Raw genomic sequence first — 15279 nt, 5'->3', positions numbered from 1 at the left:
GAGTCTGCTTAAGACTCTGTGCCACCATTTTCCCCCCAACTCTCTCTCTGTCTCTCTCTAAAGTGAATAAATAAATCTTTTAAAAAAACTGACCATTTTTAAGTGAAAAATTTAGTGCCATTAATTACATTCACAATATTGTGCAACCATCACTACTATTTCCATAATTTTTCATCACCCTAAACAGGAATGCTGTACCTATTAAACAATAATTCCCCACACTCCCATTCATCCAACCTCCACTAACATCTAATCTACTTACTGTCTATAGGAATTTGCATATTCTAGATATTTAATATAAATGGAATCATACAATGTTTGTCCTTTTGTGTCTGGCTTCTTTCACATAGCATAATATTTTCAAGGTTCATTCATGTTGCAGCATGTGTCAGAATTCCATCCCTTTTCCATGGCTGGATAATATTCCATTGTATAAACATACTACATTTTGTTTATCCCTTCATCTGTTGATAGATACTTGGGTTGTTTCCACCTTTGGGCTATTGTGAATAATGCTGCTCTGAACGTTGGCATATTCTTCACATTTGGCATATCCCTCCACGTGGTAAGATCTCCTTTCTCTTGTAGAACTAGTTAACTTCTATTTATGTCAGAGAATCTTTTATATGTAGAAAATGGTGGAACAGGAGGCCAAACCCAAACCTCCTGACTGTGACCAGGGATATTTCCACTTTGCCCTGCTGAATGACAGGCTTCCCTAGATAGGCTATCAAAATGCATGTGGGAGGATTGCAGGTAGCAGAGCCTGAGGGGGCTGGTTAGAAGGCTCCAGAAATAGGAGTTAGAGCTATGGCCTGGGCCAAGTTTGACAAAAATGGGTCTGCATTTGATCTTCATGAATGTCCACAGGCAGCCATTTTCATAAAGTAACAATGTATGTGGATCACTGTGGGGTATCTATATATGAATTGGTTGACAAGAGAAGAGTAGAAAAAAATGGGAGACAGATGGGAAGAAGACAGATTAGAGTAAGTGGTCATGGGAATACTCAGCAGAACTTTAATCAAGCTACCAAATCATACCGTAACAATAAATATGGTCCAATAAAGACAAAGTAGATAGCAGGATGCCAGTATGCAACTTTATTTCATCTGCTTTTACATGAATATAAGTAATAGAGCATACTGAATACAAACAAGGATATTTAATTGACCATGTGTTAAATGGCATGATCTAGTCCGAATTTGGTCAAATCCAGCTCACTGCTGTTACCCTTTCCCCTGAGAAATAGTCACTGAAAGCCTCTTTGATTCTCTCTCCTGCCCCAAAGCCTTGAGGCCTTGTATTGAATATTGTTGGCATTTACTGCCAAGTTGTAAGACATTCCTTTGTATACTCAGAGTTCCCTTTAGGGGCACCTGACTGGTTCAGTTGGTAGAGCATGTGACTCTTGATCTCAAGATTGTGAGTTTGAGCCCCACATTGGATATAGAGATTACTTAAAAATAAAATCTTTAAAAAAAGTCCCTTTATAATGCTAGTCATGGGTATTCATGAAGCAAAATTGGAAGGAAACAGCCAGTATCTTCTCTCTGTCTTTTCCTTCCAGGCACCAGGTGTTAACAGGTCTGAATCATTAAGAGTGGAATTTTAGGCATGAGTAGAAAATAAATTTTTTGGATGTGGCAACCTTGCTGGCACTCCTCAGATCACACCATCAAGACACAACACATGCTCAGCCTGGCTGAAAGGCCAGTCCTGCCTGGACAGATCCTCTCAAGCCTGAGACACTGACAGGAAGTGGGCTTTGAAAGAATGTCCTGCTTCTTGGAGTTGAGCACAGCTAGACATACTGGGGTTATCTTGATGCAGTCTGAGTAAAAAGGGTTTAGGATGATAAAAGAAGACGTGGCTAAAAGAAGGAAGCAAAAGGGAACCGTGGGGAATAAGGCTGGGAATCAATTTTGTCTTTCCCTCAATTTCCCAAGCTTAGTGAGAGAAACCACAGCAAGTTCTAAGATAGACCTATAAGGAGCCACTAGGTGTCACCAGGTCATTCCTTGGAGCCCTTGTGCATTCCTAGCTACCTCTCCATACCCAAGTCTACACTCAGTGCAGAACTGCTAACAAACTCACTTCGAAAGGAAAGCTATAAACCACTCAGGCTATATCAGCCTTGTGCATAAATCTCAAAGAGCACAAGATTTGCCTTTTACATCTGACTACCTCTCCTTTCTCTCTATGGAGCTTCCATCTTCCTGTCTCAGTTACAGACCCTTAATCTCTTACAACTTCCCCATTTCCTTCCATGTAAAATTATCTTTACCTTTTTTTTTTTTAACAACTGATAATCAATTTATTAAAAAGGTTGATTTAAGCATCTGCAATGGTGACTTCAACCTCAACTCCTGGCTCAGTACTGATGGAAGTAATCTGCTTAACAATCTCAGAAGGACTGTGCAAATCAGAGTCGCTTGTGGATCCTCATCTGAAAACGATCCCAGGTCTTAGAACCTTCACCACAAGGAGTTTTTCTTGTAGTGATTCTCAGAGTCTTGGTAGGCATCCGAACCGGTCCTTTCACTTTGAGATTCTTTTCCTTTGCGCCTCTGATCAAGTCAGCACATACCTTTTCCAAAGATTTTACGTTGCGGCTGGTGAGAGTAATTCTAATTCGGTGAATCGCCACCTCCGGTTCCACAGGTGTCTTCCCGGTGTCTTTAAAAGCCATGGCTGCGGCGCGGCTTCCTGACTTGTTCCTCAGTGAGAGCGAACAGCGGTGAGTCAGGAGCAGGAGCGGGGCGTGCAAAGCACCGCTGCAGCTGCGACCGCGTCTTCCTCAAAGAGTTATCTTTACCTTTAAAAGGATCTTATATACTAATTCATACTAAAGTATGAATGACTGAAAATAGCTTACTATACTGCAAGAGTAGTTATATTTTCCAAAGTAATAATTTCATCAGTGATAGATTTCATGTAATAGTTTAAAAAAATCTGAGAGATGGAAAAACATATACCATGCTAACACTAATCAAAAGAAAACTAGAGTAGCTATACTACTGTCAGACAAAGTGGACTTCAGAGCAAGGAAAATTATCAGGGATAAAGCGGGGTATTACACAATGCTAAAGGAGTCAATTCTTCAAGAAGACATAATAATCCTTAGTGTGTACGTGCGTAACAACAGTGTCAAAATATGTGAGACTAAAATGGACAGAACTGCAAGGAGAAATAGATGAATCCACTATTATAGTTGGACACTTCAATGGTCGTCTGTCAGAAACGGACAGGTCCAGCAGTCAGAAAATCAGTAAGGACAAAGTTGAACTCAACATCACCAATCAATGGACATAATTGACATCTACTAACTACTTCACTCAACGACAACAGAAAACACATTCCCCTCGGGTCACACGGAATAGTCACCAAGAGAGACCACATTCTGGGCCATAAACACATCTTAACAAATTTAAAAAAATAGCAACTATACAAAGCATGCTCTCAAAGCATAACCGAATTAAACTAGAAATCAATAACATAAAGATATTCTAAAATATTTGGAGAAGAAACAACATACTTCTAAGTAACACATGGGTCAAACAAGTCTCCAGAGAAATTTTAAAATATTTTGAACTAGATGAAAATACAACTTATCAAAATTTGTAGGATGTAGTGAAAGCAGTGCATAAAGGGACACTTTCAGCATTGAGTGCATATATTAGAAAAGAAAGAAGACCTGAACCCAATCATCTAAGCTTCCACCTTAGGAAACTCAAAGAGAAGAGTAAATTAGGGCACCTGGGTGGCTCAGTTGGTTAAGCATCTCACTCTTGATCTCAGGGTCATGAGTTTAAATCCTGTGTTGGGCTCCATGCACAGCATGGAGCTTAAAAAAAAAAAAAAAGGTAAAGAACCTAAAGAGCCAATTAAATCCAAAGTAAGCACAAGAAAAGAAATAACAAAAATTAGAGTAGAAATCAATGAAACTGAAAACAGAAAATCAATAAAGAAAATCAACAAAACTAAAAGTGGATTCTTGGAAAAGATCAATAAAATCGATAAACCTGTGGCCAGACTAACCAAGCAAAACGAAGAGAAGATACAAATTACTAATACCGGAAATGAAAGATCCCATGTACATTAGTAAATACATTATGTAAATACATAATTAAAAATCGTAAATACTGACCCCATGAACATTAAAAGCATGATAAGGGAATATTATAAATAATTCTATGCTCACAAATTTGATAACTTAGATGAAATGGGTCAATTCCTTGAAAGACACAGGTGTTTCTACCAAAATAATTTCTACCAAAACTTACACAGGGAGAAATATATAATTTGAATAGGCTTTATCTATGAAAGAAATGGAATCAATAATTAATAACATTTCAAACCTGAAAGCACCAGGCCCATATGGTTTCTCTGATGACTGCCAACAAATATTAAAGGAAGAAATCATATCGATTATCTACCACCTCTTCCAGAAAACAGAGGCAAAGGACATGAATGGATAAAGAAGATGTGGTATATATACACAATGGAATATTATGCAGCCATCAAAAGGAATGAGATCTTACCATTTGCAACGACGTGGATGGAACTGGAGGGTGTTATGCTGAGTGAAATAAGTCAATCAGAGAAAGACATGTATCATATGACCTCACTGATATGAGGAATTCTTAATCTTAGGAAACAAACTGAGGGTTGCTGGAGTGGTGGGGGGTGGGAGGGATGGGGTGGCTGGGTGATAGACATTGGGGAGGGTATGTGCTATGGTGAGCACTGTGAATTGTACAAGACTGATGAATCACGGATCTGTACTTCTGAAACAAATAATGCAATATATGTTAAGAAAAAAAAAGAAGAAGAAGATAGCAGGAGGGGAAGAATGAAGGGGAGTAAGTCAGAGGGGGAGATGAACCATGAGAGATGATGGACTCTGAAAAACAAACTGAGGGTTCTAGAGGGGAGGGGGGTGGGGGGATGGGTTAGCCTGGTGATGGGTATTAAAGAGGGCACATTCTGCATGGAGCACTGGGTGTTATGCACAAACAATGAATCATGGAACACTACATCAAAAACTAATGATGTAATGTATGGTGATTAACATAACAATAAAAATTATTTTAAAAAAATAAAAATAAAAAAACGGAGGCAAAGGACATACTTCTTAATTCATTCTAAGGGCAGCATTATCCTCATACCAAACCAGACAAAGACATTGCAAAAAGGGAAAACTACGAACCAATATCTCTCCTGAACATAGACGCAAAAATCCTTTAACAAATTATTAGCAAATTGATTCCAACAATGTGTAAAAAGAACTATACACCACAACCAAGTGGGATTTATCCCAGGTGTACAAGGCTAGTTCAACATGCAAAAGTCAGTTAATGTAATCCAGCATATCAACAGACTAAAGAAGAAAAAAATCATACGATCATATCAATAGAGGCAGAAAAATTCCTTGACAAAGCCCAACATCCATTCATGACAAAAGACATTCATGTTAGATCTTTTATAAAAAATAAGGTAAGGGCACCTGGCTGGCTCAGTTGGGGGAGCATGCAGCTCTTGATCTCCACCATGTTGTGAGTTGGAGCCCCACGTTGGGTGTAGGGATTAGTTAAATAAATAAACTTTAAAAAAATTAATAAGATGGATAATAAATTTCACCTGAATAAAGGATACTCAGAGAGAAAAGAACATGTTATAAATGAACAATCACTTATTCAAACCCTAAGATAACTTCTGCCCTGAAGATAGGTTGTGACCAAAACATCACGCCACTGGATTGGCGCAGCTTTTCCTTTCTGCCGTCAGAACGCTCTTCTGGCCCCAAGCAGGCAAATATCAATTAAGAAAAGAGCCATTTGCCCTTTGCTGATGGCAGAGTCTACAGGAAATGATGATCCTGGAACGTCAAGCGTCTGCCCTCACAATGGAGGCAAGAGGACCCACGTGGTCTGGGGTGACGGTGGCAAGCTTCCGCAGCTAGAAGTGAACAAAATCACTTCTGTATTTAACCCTGTGACTCCTTTGACATCCCTCTGGCCAAATGGGTCTTCAAAGCACAAGGATTTAAAAAATGAGGAGGATTTTTCCAGTGATGAAGAAAGGAAAGAAGAAATCAAGAGCTGTAAACAAGGGAACAAAGAAGCTATGACAGTATCCTTTGTATTTATCAGTGGCCTTTTACTTCTGGGCATCAGAATAACAAACCCCTTGTGCCAGTTGCTCCAAATTCGAGGTCATTATCCTCTCCTGCCTCAAAGGGGTGGAAATCATGCTGGGCTAAAGCATTTGTCACAGTATGGTTCAAAACTCTCACTCAGAAAACTGACAAATTAAACACATTTAAAGGCATTTAGAACCCAGACTATTAGAGCTAGACGAGGCCATAAAAATGGATTTTTTTTTCCATGTCCCACTTAATAAATGAGAAAACCCCAGCCCGGAGAGGTTAAAAACCTGGCCAAAGACACACAATGAGGAGAGACCACAGAGGATGATGGAAGCAAAGAGAGATGGGCTTGATTTCCGAACTTGAAGATGTCATTTACCAGTCGGAGTCCCTGCTTCTTCATCTGTGAAATGGGGATAAGAAGAATCATTTCACAGGATGGGTGTGGAAACTAAGATAGGAAACCTGCAGAGCACCTAGCATAGTTCTTGCTACATAAAAGTACTCAATAACTATTTTCCTTTCTTTTGGTTTCCAGGTCCAGAGCAGCGCTCGGTGCCTGGGCTCTGGAATCACAGTTCATTCCTCCTTCCTCTGGTCCAAATGACATTAACAGGTAGTGTAATGCAGGTATCAGGTCAAGTTGGTGATGGAAGAGGTTATGGGTGAGTTATAGTGGTTCTATGGTTCTGCTGTCTCCCACATGAGACACTCAACTGGATTTAGCGTCTGCCTCTGCCACTGATAAGCTATGCATGAGAACCTAGATCCACCTATAGTTCAATATGTCCATCTGAGAAACAGTACAAAGATCATTAAAATTTATATTATCTGGTATTTTGGAAGCCTTCCCAATTGTTAAATTCAGTGAACTTTCCTTAGTCTGTATTTATGTCTACATTTGCTGCAAGAACAAGAATGTGTGTGTGTGTGCGTGTGTGTGTGTGTGTGTGTGCGCACGTGCGCACGCAGGTGTATCTCAGACTGGGAATGGAGAAGACTGTTGGGAATGGATGGGGAGGTGATCCTATTCTAAATGGAAAAATGATCATAGGCAGTAAGAATTTTGGTCGGCTCGGGTCCTCGTATTTGTAGAGAGAAGGCGGCTTCCCAAGCTTGAGAGAGTGGGGTTAGGGGTTTGGAAAGAAGAGTGTGTTGGCAGAGGAAGACAAAGGCAATAGCAGCTTAATGAAGAGCATTAGGTTATTCACCCTATTGCCTCATGGCTCCTCAGATCTGTATTTTCAGCCTTGACCTCTGCCCAGAACTCTAGAATGACACCTGAATGGATTCCCAGGCAACTCAAGTGAACCTGCTCAAAAGAGAATTCTTGATTCTACCCTTCCCCCATCCAGTCTGCTCCTCTTTCAGGCAGCCCTAACTCAGAAAAAGGCACCACGATCCACTCAGTTGCTTATGCCAAAGATCTAGAAATTTTCCAGATCTTTTTCTTTCATCTGCCTTATTGTCTATAGAATCTATGTCCACAAGGCACCCAATCCGTTCTCTTCTCTCCATTTCTACGGGTACAGTTCCACTAGCTACCCAAGTCCAGGACACCATTAGTCTTTGTTTTACCATTGCAGTATCAATCCAGCTGGTCTCCCTGATTCCAGTCTTGTCCCCTCTTCACAAACCCAATAGAGTGACCTTTTAAAAATATATACCAGATCCAATTATCCCTCTGCTTTAAAGCTTTCCAGTGATCGTGCATTGCACTTAGGAAAAATTCCAAATTCCTTCCCCTGAGTCACAAAGTCCTCAGTGACCTGGCTCCAGGCTGTCTTTCTAAGATCTCATACCCACTCTCTGTTTGCTCACTATGCTCTGGACAAATTCGCCTTGTTTCTGTTCCTCCAGTATGCCAATCTTGGTCCTGCCTCAGGGCCTCTGCACTAGCTGGGCCTCTGCCTTGAATGCATTTCCCTCATAGCTTTGCATGGAGGGCTTCTTCAGAACTCAGTTTAATGTCACCATCTCGGATGACCCATAGAAGAAGCCACCCATTCACTATTATGTCACCTTATTTTCATTCGCTGTGTGTTCTTATTCTTGTTGATAATTTTCTTCTTTCTTTTTTTTCTTTAAAGATTTTATTTATTTATTTGACAGAGAGAGACACAGTGAGAGAAGGAACACAAGCAGGGAGAGTGGGAGAGGGAGAAGCAGGCTTCCCGCCGAGCAAGGAGCCCGATGTGGGGCTCGATCCCAGGACCCTGGGATCATGACCTGAGCCGAAGGCAGACGCTTAACGACTGAGCCACCCAGGCGCCCTTCTTATTTATTGCTTTAGTTATCGTCTGTCTCACTCTACTAGAAGGGAAGCTCTAGGAGACGGCAATCTACCTTATTTACTGTACCTTAGTGTTCAGACCCTATTCTGGCACATGGTAGGCACTCAACAAATACTTGTTGATTGAATTAAATCAAAAGGAATGAACTCCAAACCACCAAAAGTGAACTAAAGAGCCTTGTCTCGAGGGAGTGTTCATTTTAACTGAATCCCAAGACTGTCTCACAAAATGTTCCCAACGTTCAGAAACTCACCAGGTCAACCAGGCAGCAGGACAGGAATGAGAAGAGAGTGGGCAAGTGCAAAAGAATCTTCTTCTAAAGGATCTCAATTGGCTGGACATCCAAAGGCATCTCTACCAGGAGACCTCTGGAAATGTAGTTCTCCATGTGTTTCTGTAATGGGACCAACTCAAATATCTGTTTAAAACAGTTAAATTGGGGGCACCTGGGTGGATAAGCCAGTCAAGCATCCGACTCTTGATTTCAGCTCAGGTCATTATCTCGGGGATGTGAGACTGAGCACCTCATCACGCTCTGTGCTTGGGATGGAGCCTGCTCAAGATTTTCTCTCTCTCTCTCTCTCTCTCTCTGTCCCCCCCCCCAAAAAAAGACAGTTCAATTGTATTCCAAATGCTCTCTGCTATATAAATGTTGTGGTCTCTCTTGAATGAGATAATTCCAAATGGGAGTGACTCTCTCAAGCCAGGGTTTAGAAGGTGTTAAGAAAGATCAGTTATCTAAAGCAAATCTGAACTTTTCCTGTTTTCACTACATGCCATGTACTTTCATACCTTTGCCTATATTTAGGCTCCTTCTCGCCCCACCTCCACTCTCCACCTACTGAAATCCTATTTCTTCATTTTTAAGGTACAACTATAATGCTACACCTTCTGAGAAACGCTTTGATAAACCAATGCTTTCCCAGATTCCATTACCCTTTTTTATATAAATCCGTTATATTACTTCTTTTATTTGCCTTATATTATAACTACTTTTATATACCTAGAGTTACCCTATAAGATTATAAGTTCCTTGAGGGAAGAATCATGTCATTCTTTTTTTATCTCCTCTGAGCAACTATCACAGTTATTTATACAGAGGAGGTGTTCAGTAAGTGTTAGTAAAATGAATAAAGGAATAAGAGAGAAAAGTGTTACTCTTACTCAGGTGGTGGCCAACCACCAATTTAGGACTGAGAACAACAGACAGGGGTGGGGATTTTAAACTTCTGACAGCATTTACACACATTCATGCTACCTTCTTTCCTCTCAGTACTGGGAATCTGAAAAGGCAAACCGAAGCCTTGCTATGATTCGTTCAATTAACCCAGACAAGAGGAACAGACCTCCTCCAACAGGTATCCAAGGCACATGATGTCCAGTCATCCTGAAAGCTGAAGATTAACTGGTCAGATGGGATCTGTCTATCTATATATGAAAATTTTAGGTTAATGAACAACATGTTTAACTTTACTTTGGTACTTGCTTACAAAGTTGTTCTAGGATGTGATCTCTAAAATAATTAAGTTAAACTGTTTTAATAAACATACATATTAGGTAAATAAGACCGGACAATTCATGTTGGGGACATTAAATTTGATCTATAATAGGGCGTCACCACCAGCACCACAGGATGGCCACATAACAGGATTTCAGGGGGTAGTTATTTTTGTTTTTGTCTTCGGGGAAATGAATTTAGTCATTTTAACAGGCAAATGACATAGTTCCAAATGATTTTATCCTCTTATAAAAGCTTTGTCTTCTCCATTTTTTTCTCTTTTGTGATCAGTAAGAGAATATTCAATACTCTTCAGAGCCATCCAAAAATATCCACAGTGTCCTCTCTAGCACCTTCACTTGCCTTGACCTCAACATTCCACAGCCAAATCTTCATTTCATGTGCTGGACCCCGTCTCCTCCTTCTGTTTTCTTTATTTCTCTGTTTCTTTTCTTTTATAGTCTCCCGTTGGTTTACTCCTTCTGTCCCTCACTATTTCCCAACCTCCGATAATTTACTGAGTCTTCTACAAAACCACAGATAAGAATCTCTGTGGAGAGTTCTTATCTCTCCAAGGCACTTTGGATTAAAGTAACCAGGGGTTCATTACCTGCTAAAGCTAAACATGCCTATACCCCTGACTCAGTAATTCCACTCCTGGGTATATATAGTAGAGAAATGAGCGTTTATGTCCACCAAACACATGTACAGGGATGTTCATGGCAGCTTTATTCATAATAGCCCAAAGCTAGAAACAACCAAATGTCCGTCAACAACAAAATAGATAAAGTATGAATATATTCACAGAATGGAATGATACACACCAATGAAAAAGAATGAATTACCACTATATACAACACCATACATGGGTGAATCTCAAAGACAATGATGAGAAAAAGAAGTCCAAACACACAGATCTCTTCCCCACCAGCCCCCACATATGTGTAAATCAAATAGGCAAAGCCAATTTGTAGGGATAGACACTGGCAAAGTGGTTACCTTTGGGGAGCTCCTGACTGGGGAGGGGGCATAGGGGTCCTATTAGAGTCCAGAAACATCATGTATCTTAATCTGGTTTGTGGTAGTTACATGGTACTAATATACATGTAAAAAGCTGTCATGTTTAGTGCACTTTACATAAGTTGCACATTCGTTAAAAAGAAAATACATTAAGATTTTCAAAAAAGATTTTATTTACTTATTTGAGAGAGAGAGAGAGAGAGCACAAGTGGGGGGTGGGGGGCAGAGAGTGAAGCAGGCTCCCTGCTGAGCAGGGAGCCTGATGCGGGGCTTGAGCTCAGGACCCTGGGGCCATGACCTGAGCCGAAGGCAAGACGCTTAACCGACTGAGCCACCCAGGCACCCCCAAAATACATTCAGATTTTAAAAAAAATAAAGTAACCCATGTATTACCACAACTTCCAAAACTGAAAACAAGTATGTACTCAATCCCTCTCCCCCACATTCTAATTTCGCGTCCTCCTTTTGTATTTGTGCCAGGATGGCATACGATGGGTGCTGTTAGCATATGACGTGGGGAAAATGTGCAAAGCAAGCAGACAGCGTGACAGATGGGAGCACACTCACCTTGTGAGAGGAATAGATCTGGACCTTTCTTTTGCAATTTCTTCTGCTGTGGATATAGAAGATGAGCATGTGCCCTGAGAAAGATGGTGGAAGAGGCAGCTTCTCTATGATTCCTTTCCCCCTTGCTTTTCCTCTGATTTCACCCTCACACTCTACCTCATAGTCAAGGAAAACTCCCTCTCTTTTTATTTATTTATTTATTTATTTGAGAGAGAGAGAGAGAGTGCACGAGCTGCGGGAGGGGCAGAGGGAGAAAGGATCTCCAGCCGACTTGCGGCTGAGCTTCATGTGAGCTCCACGCTGGACTCAATCTCACACCCTGAGATCCTGACCTGAGCCGAAAACCAAGAGTTGGATGCTTAACCAACTGAGACACCCAGGCGCCCCAAGAAAAACTCTCTCTCAAAGCACCAACACCCATGCTCTACTTTCCACCCATTGAATCCACCATGGCCTGTGGTACAGTACCCAGCATGCCTCTCTTCCCTCCTCCTTCCCCTTCATCTCTTACCCTCTTCCTCACAGTGTTCTCCCTGCCTTCCTCCCACTATATCCCTCTTTATATTCCTACTTCTTTTTCTTTTATTTATTTAATTATTTATTTATTTACTTGCCAGAGAGAGACATAGCGAGAGAGGGAACACGGGCAGGGGGAGTAGGAGAGGGAGAAAGACTCCCCGTGGAGCAAGGAGCCTGATGCGGGGCTCGAGCCCAGGACCCTGGGACCATGACCTGAGCCGAAGGCAGGCGCTTAACGACTGAGCCACGCAGAGGCCCCTTTCTACTTTTTTTCTATCCCCACCCCTCTGTGATTCCCTCTCTCTTTCCAATCTTCTCATTCAATGTGGAAGAAAGATCTAACGATTTTCTATGGCATTCTGAATTAATTAATTTAAAAGAAGGAATTTGGGAAAATCTAGATATTCCTGTTCATTTAGACTCATCTACATTATTACATGGACATTTGATTTTTTTTAAACTGCATAGCTGTCACTTTAAAGTTAGAAAAATGAAGCCTATTGGGGTTGTGGTGTGGTGGGCTTGCTGTTTCCTCCTTAGGAAAACAATTTCCAGCAACACTGTTATTAAGTACTAAAAAGATTTACTCCAAGTGAAAGTCACATAAAATTTCTAAATGACCTCAATTTATATACACAATAACTTACAAAATGCCTAGTGGTAGAAAAGCAGTTATGGGAAATTTGTTTCATTTCTACTTTATGGCCCACAGGGAGAGGAGTGAGAGGGGGCGTAGGGGGGCAGGTGGGTGGCTTCCCTGGGGGGAAGGCCAGACTACAGAAATGAAAAGGATGTGCATGGAGACTAGGCAGGTGAAGATGTGAGATGGAGCCAAGGCTGGACTGCAGTTGCCTCAGGAGGCTAATGATTTACTTGGCCTTCAAACCCCGCAGTCTTTAACCACCTGTTCAATACTGGGAAGGAGGGCGAAGGGCTGCCAGGTGTGGAGGGGTCCGGAGGCCGGAAGAGAGAAGGGCGCCCTCTGGCCGCAGCTGCTCAGCTTTTGCCTCTGCTGTCCCGAAGAATTCAGCTTATCTTTAACCCAGCAAACTTGAACCTGCGTCAGTCAGACCCTCCCCCACACTCCAGAAGGCCCTCTGGCAACCAGGGGTTAACTCCACCCACCTTAGCAGCCCACCAACTATTTGTTACAGCTGTTCACTCTGCTTTCCCCCAAGAGAAGTACTGGAAATAAAACATTCTCCACCTCTCTACATTTCCAGTACGTGTCAGCACTCTGTAGAGGATGATGTCCGGGCAACTACAATTGGCCTCATCTTTGATTCAGCTCTGCAGATAGCTATTGTAGGACCCTTTAGAATGTTCACAGTAGAAAGAAAAAAAAAAGAATGTCCACAGTAGGAATATTGAAGAACCATGCCATTTAACCTGGTTCTCAGTTCCCAAATGTTCAAACCTAGGAATAATAATACTTACCCCCAGGGGTGTTTTGAGAGCTAAATGAGATACAGTGCCAGGTGCTCAATGTTAGTTCCTTCCCACTCCACTCCATCCCATGTCCCTTAAAAAAAGATGAGTTGGTAAGTTTATTTCCTTCAGACTACTTGGCCTGCAATCAAGATATACTGCCTCCATGTAGGCAGGACCAGCCTGTTTCTGGCATGGTGGCCTCTCCTATTCTATTGGGTTTGGGACAGTGTGCTGCAGCTGCTTTGATGTAGGAGAATTTTAATATGGCCTAAAATGCCATCATTGTTTTTCTATCTTAAGAAACACCAATAATGTGAGAAGCAGTTATCCTCCTTTGTTCCCTGAAACTCCCCTTGATGACTTCCATTTCCCGTCCCCAGATGGATGTCAGCCCTGCACATTACTTAGTAAGAAAGCCAACAGACAAGCAAACAACAGTTTTACAGCTGGACACTGTTGACGGATGTGACCAAGTCCCAAAGTCCAACAGCAACATCAGATCAGTTGCAAAAATATGTAGTGACCAAAGTGTTCTGCTTTATTGCGGTCATATTCAGAAGCTGGCAAAGTAGTCAACCGCTTCAGAAAATGGGCATCCTGTTAGGGTGTATTTTAAAATTATATTACAAACTGCCTTCAAGAAAAATGGGTCATGCTCAGAGGCAGGTCCTGCTCTTCTGCTGAGCTCTTTGATGGTTATGGCTAAGCAAAGGGGGACCTGGAGCTAAGATCATCCTTTAGAGCTAGAAAGCATCCTACAGACATTTTTTTTTTAAACCATAGCTCTTATTTATACAGTATGATCAAAACACATTTCACAAAACAATGCTTATTCTTCCTATGCACACGCTCATCTTTTCTATTTTATTTAAAAGAAAATCTCTGTGACTCTCTAAACTGATTCTACTACCCACTAATGGATTATGACACAGATTGAAAAACAGTGGGTGAGGATGCTGAATTACCCTGTAAATTAGAGAAAAATAAATGTGTAGTTCCCAAGGATAACTGGGAAAAGACATGTGAGGAAGAGAGACAGGAAAAGGAAGAAAGAGAAGAGCTATAAGATGTGGTAAAGACAGAGAAATAAGGGGGATAAGATAACAAAGAGCCAGCAACCAGGCTGATGGACTTTTAAAAACAGAAATTTCTTTTTTTTCGCTCTCCAGACTTAGTGATATAATTAAGGTGTCCACTGTGATGATTTGATATATGTATATGTTGTGAAATGGTTACCACCATAACGTTTGTTAACAGGCCCTTTACCTCATATGGTTACCTTTTGTGTGTGTTTGTGGTTAGAACTTTTAAGATCTACTCTCTTAGCAACTTTCAAAGACCCAATACACTACTCTTACCTGTAGTCACCATGCTGTCCATTATTCACCTTATCACTGGCAGTTGGTACCCTTTTTTTTTAATTTGAGAGAGAGAATGAGAGAGAGAGAGAACATGAGAGGGGGAGGGTCAGAGGGAGAAGCAGACTCCCTGTTCAGCAGGGAGCCCGATGCGGGACTCCATCCTGGGACTCCAGGATCATGACCTGAGCCGAAGGCAGTTGCCTAACCAACTGAGCCACCCAGGCGCCCACAACAGACATTTCTGATATCCGTTTTGAAATGGTTTGCCTTGAAGCATTGCGACTCCCCTCTTCTTGAGCATTCAGTTCCGTCTGTTCCTCACACACAAATGCCCCAAAAGTAGGTTTTGGGTGGAAACGGAGGAAAGGCTGAATCTCATTTCTGGGTGGGTACAGTGCTCTTCTTACAGGGTGAGCATGAGACCCACATGCTACACTA

The 15279-nt window shown here is 41.5% G+C and overlaps 1 pseudogene; it reads right to left on the bottom strand.

Moving 5' to 3' along the window:
- Nucleotides 1-2311: 2311 nt before the first annotated feature.
- LOC114217490 (small ribosomal subunit protein uS10 pseudogene) lies at nt 2312-2795 on the bottom strand (annotated as a pseudogene).
- Between the last annotated feature and the right edge of the window lie 12484 nt (nt 2796-15279).

The sequence above is a fragment of the Eumetopias jubatus genome, unplaced genomic scaffold (genome assembly GCF_037043125.1).
Source record: "Eumetopias jubatus isolate StellerSeaLion01/CBP00866 unplaced genomic scaffold, mEumJub1_p1.0 scaffold_2, whole genome shotgun sequence".
Lineage (NCBI taxonomy): Eukaryota > Metazoa > Chordata > Mammalia > Carnivora > Otariidae > Eumetopias > Eumetopias jubatus.
This window is presented reverse-complemented; position numbering and strand designations above follow the sequence as displayed.